The sequence below is a fragment of the Manacus vitellinus genome, unplaced genomic scaffold, assembly GCF_001715985.3.
Source record: "Manacus vitellinus isolate BGI_N305 unplaced genomic scaffold, ASM171598v3 scaffold_94_pilon, whole genome shotgun sequence".
NCBI classification, from domain to species: Eukaryota; Metazoa; Chordata; class Aves; order Passeriformes; family Pipridae; genus Manacus; species Manacus vitellinus.
In genome coordinates, this window is record NW_021940890.1 from 554,190 (window position 1) to 559,467 (window position 5,278).

The following is a 5,278-nucleotide window of genomic DNA, read 5'->3' on the forward strand; positions in this document are numbered from 1 at the left end:
CCTCTGCTGCTCCTTCCCTGCCCAAACCCTCTGCTGCTCCTTCCCTGCCCAAACCCTCTGCTGCTCCAGCTCCACCAAACCCTGCACGTGTTGGTCCAAGCCACGTGGGCAGGACAGTCACTCTTCCTCCAGAGAACACCCACAACATGTGCCTTTGGCTCAACCTGCTCCTGGAGTGGGCCAGGAAAATATGACCCACTGACTCAGACAAACCCTTTTTAAAGAGGTTGATGTACTTAAAGTGGTTAGAGCTCAAGTACTCCATGTTACACACCACAGTTCCTTTCCACACCATAGTTCCTGCTATGCATCATCCCAGTCCACATTAATTGTTAATTATGTGTGAATTAACTTTTCCATTAATGTGAATGAATAAATTTTCTGTTCAGAAATCAAAATGCATTCCAAATATTTTTGAAAACATTAAACCAAGCCACAACCATTCTGAATAACTCTAAATTTTCACCTGCCCAGTGGAAAATTCTTCTCTCTACTAAAGAAAACGGGAGAATGAAATCCAAGGACACTCCAGTCTCACAGCTCTCTCCCAGGACTGAGTGTCTCACAAGGTCCAGCAGAGAAGGAAGGAGTACTTTGGAAAATAGGTTCAGAGGTAGAAGTAAATCCATACCTTGTCCCTGGAGATGGTGGGGTTCTGCTGCCCATGGCACAGCCAGCACACAGGTGATCCCTGGAGGTCCCTTTCCACTGAAAATACCCTGTTCTGCTTTGCTCTTGCAGGTGGATCTGTCCCACCTCTGAAGGGGTTTGTCCAGAGGCCAGTGGGCTCAGCAGGAACACACCAAGTAAATAACCTGCTGGAAGGGGGCCTGAGTGGGGGGATACTCCCAAAGGAGGAGAAGAGCCCAAAGGGTGGCACCCAGAGAAGCCCAAGGACACCCCCAGGTCCCACACGGAGCGGGGTAAGAGCAGGTCTGGAGAACACAGGGCAGCACTGCTGGGACGGGCAGGGCCAGAGCACCAGGGGCCACAGGGAACAACTGAGTCCAAAACTGGTCTGTGGGGCTGAGCGGGGCTGGACCTTCACAGGAAAAGCTTCATGGGAACAGCTCCTACAGGCTCTCATCAGTGTCTGTCAGCCAGCCCGGGAGAGGAGGCTGCTAATGAGCTCCTGAGCTGGGGGTGCTAATTGGGTGAGGGATTGAGCAGGAGGAGGGGAACTGGGTGAGGGATTGAGCAGGAGGAGGGGAATTGGGTGAGGGATTGAGCAGAAGGAGAGGAATTGGGTGAGGGATTGAGCAGGAGGAGGGGAATTGGGTGAGGGATTGATCAGAAGGATGGGAATTGGGTTAGGGATTGATCAGAAGGATGGGAATTGGGTGAGGGATTGAGCAGGAGGATGGGAATTGGGTGAGGGATTCGGCAGAAGGATGGGAATTGGGTGAGGGATTGAGCAGAAGGATGGGAATTGGGTGAGGGATTGAGCAGAAGGATGGGAATTGGGTGAGGGATTGAGCNAGAAGGATGGGAATTGGGTGAGGGATTGAGCAGAAGGATGGGAATTGGGTGAGGGATTGAGCAGAAGGATGGGAATTGGGTGAGGGATTGAGCAGCAGGAGGTGGTGGTGGTGTGAAGGATTCATTAGCAAACATGGACTCGAAGGAGCCAGGAGAGCTCCTCTGCCAGAGCCCAAATCCTGGGTTTGCCCTTCCCTCAGTGCCACCACCCTGCTCGGAGGGGTCAGGAATCTGTCCCTCCCAGCCCTCCAGCCCCGCTCTGTTTCACAGGAATGACCCAGACCTGGCACGGAGACACGCGGGGGTCGGGGCATCGTTCTCGGGGCATCCTTCCTTTCCCTTTCCGTGAGAAAGAGGGACCGACGGGAACAAAGGAATTGTTCAGCCGCGGGAATCCCGCCGGGCTCGGGGAGCTGCCGGCCCGTGAGGAGCCCTTGATAAAGTGCCTGATAAGGGACTGAATTTGGCTGGTTCTGCTGATGAACGGCCCGGAGATAACCAGCAGCACGACTTGAGGCAGCCCAGAAGACACTGCCCGTGAAAGCAACACAGGGAACCGTGTCCTTCCCAGGAACTCAGCAGAACACAAGGATGTTTTGTCTCATCTACTACAGTTATGACCATTAAAATATTGACTTTAAAAAACAGCCAAAAATTCACATATAGTTTAATTCCCTTGTTCTCATTCCCCTCTAAGAATTAGAACTTTATTTATTTTGAATAATCAGCCTTTTCCTTATCAGCCTTATTTATTCTGAAAAATATCCCCGATTTCTTTGTAAATGTGTTTCTTGGAAAATACCCCCAATTTCTTTGCAAATGTGTTTAATGCTGAAAATTCATTTTCAGTCATTAAATCAAGAGACTATTAAAATATCAGTGGAATTCCAAGACAGATTGTATCAGGGAAAAATTAAGTTTCCTTAATTGTTAATATCCTTGGATGTAAATAACATTTCATTTTGGAGCAATTACTTTATGAATCTCTAAGTCTTATTTAATTAATCAGTACACTTTGCATCAATGACAAACCACACATTCAGCAGATTTAAAGATGCATATTTTATTAGGGGAGCATTAAGTGCAGCTTTATCAGGGATTTCATAAATAACAGCAATATCCTCATATGAAAAACTCATCGAGAGCTGGGCTCAAGGGGGCATAAATTGTGACACAAGGGCATTTTTAAACCAGAGCATGCAGGTTTCTGAGGAGAAGAGCAGAAGTAGTGCCTAGTTTTGCTTTCTAAAGCCCAAAACTGCTTTGTTTTTCATAACCCAGGGTGGGGCAGAAGGAGCCCCGGGAGGGCTCTCTCGGGGAAGGCACAAGAAATGAAACTGGTGTCATGCTTTGACCTTGCCCTTCTGTACCTCCATGGAGGGCAGTGCCTGGCATTACCCCGTGTCCCAAAAGCAATGAAAGGGCAGAAATGGCTCAAAAATGCAGAGGGAGAGCACTGGGAGCAGGTCAGGGCGGCAGCAAGGCCTTGGTGCAAATGAGGAACCTCATCCAAGACAGGGGATGGACCTGCAGGGAATCCAAGCAGGGTCCTGGGGCAGGACCTGTTCCCAGGGAGCAGGAGCAAAGGGACACTGAGGGAGCTCCCATGGAGCTGCTTTGACCAGCTCAGGCTCTCAGTGTGGGCCAAACTCAAACAGAACCCAGAAAGGAGTGTTCAGCTCCCCCAGCACTGTCACTCACCTCAGGGACAGGGATGGAGTGCAGAGCACGTGGCTGTGCAGGACCTGGAATCACACAGTCATGGAATGGATTGTGCTGGAAGGGGCCTCAAAGCCCACCCAGTGCCACCCCTGCCATGGGCAGGGACACCTTCCACTAAACCAGGTTGCTCCAACCTGGCCTTGGACACTCCCAGGGATCCAGGGGCAGCCACAGCTTCCCTGGATAACCTGTGCCAGGGCCTCCCCCCCTCCCAGGGAAGATGCCCCACCCCAGATGTTGATCTCCAGCTGTGACAGACAGCACAGCACACAGTGTGTTCCCAGGACACCAAACCCCACAGCTCCAGAGGCTTTAGGACTGTCCTCCCCTGCTCCCTGAGCATCTCAGGATTGCAAACCCCTGTGTCCTGGGAGCTAAAGGCAGTGGTGTTTGACAGGAGGAATCGAGTTTATTTGGGATTTCCTGCCATTGATGCTGGGCACGGCCACCAACCCCTCACCCAGAACACCTGGAATGGACTACAGCTAAAACAGGCTCTAAATTTGATTTCTGGACAATGACCCAAGGCACACCATGTGGAATATGCACAGGATTTACTCCAACTACTCCTTGCCTGTCCATGGCTTTCTGGGACTGGCCACTGCAGAGGAAACTCTGACAAACAGAATGCCCATCCCTTCCCTCCCTGCTCTGCAAGGCACAGACAGCTGGGGCTGCAAAAGCAGATTATGTGCTTTAATCAGCTCTGATCAGTCATAGCTGCTGATTTTTATAAATGGCATTAAAATAAGAGAATGTTTCAGCAATAATGTCATATTATGACAAGCCATTGGTTTGACTGCTACCTCGTAAAATAATGCATGAATAACAAAAAGCATATGAAATGAAACCTCTAAATGACTGGAAATAATACTTTGAGTTCTGAAAATGTTTAGAGGAAAATTTCAGAACTTAGGAATGGTGTTGTTTTAGTTGGACGAGGCTCTGAGGGACAGGGAGGGATTGTTGGGGTGTCCTGTGCAGGGCCAGGAGTTGGACTGGATGGTTTTTGTGAGTCACTTCAACTCAGGATACTCTGTAGCTCCACGATTCCAGTCTCCTGGCAGCCTTGCAGGTCTCCTGTGAAGAAGGAAATGGAGATTTCCTTCAATCCACTGAACAGCTGCTGGGACACCAAAGCCATTACAGGGACCTTGGGTCACCTCCCCTGAAGGAGGGAGCAACTACCCAAAATCTATGCCAAAAAATCCCCTGGGAAATCCCCCTGAGCTCCACCTGCACCCCCGGGGGTGCTGGGTGACCCCTCCAGGGCTGGCACAGTGTCCAGTGCCATCAGTGCCACCACCCCTCCCTGCAGGGAGGGAGGAACTACGCAGGGATGCACATTCCCACATCCACCTTGGAGCTCTGAGTGAAACACTGTGGGTTCCATCTGTGCCTCCCAGGCAGCATCACACCCTCAGCACGACCTGGCCTCTCCTCTCCTCCCCAGCTGAGCAGGAGTGTTTGCCCAGCGAAGCTGTGGCTGCCCCTGGATCCCTGGAAGTGTCCAAGGCCAGGCTGGATCTCTGCAGTTACAAAGATTGTCCCAGAACAGATGCAGCAGGAGGAGTGGGGCCCTGGTCTGTGGAATCTCTGGGACCATAAAACCAAGGAACAAACTGACTGTCACAGGTGGGGCAGTAATGAGAAATGAGACAAGCAGGTGACAAAATGACCTGGGTAATGGTATTAAGATCAGCAGCCACACCAGACATGTCACTAATCCAATTACAGTGGGACAGGGAGAGCAGCTCTGTTCTACAGGGAGCTTAATTGAAAGGGAAAGGCAGAGACACCTCAGACTACAACCCAGGGACAGACATGGAGCTGTGCTGACAGGAACAGCAGTGTGCTGACCTGAGCCCAGCCACCAGCACTGCCTGCAGGTGATGCCATTCCCAAAGCTGCCAGAGGTACCTGCAGGTGATGCCCATTCCCAAAGCTGCCAGAGGCACCTGGAGGTGATGCCCATTCCCAAAGCTGCCAGAGGTACCTGGAGGTGATGCCATTCCCAAAGCTGCCAGAGGCACCTGGAGGTGATGCCATTCCCAAAGCTGCCAGAGGCACCTGGAGG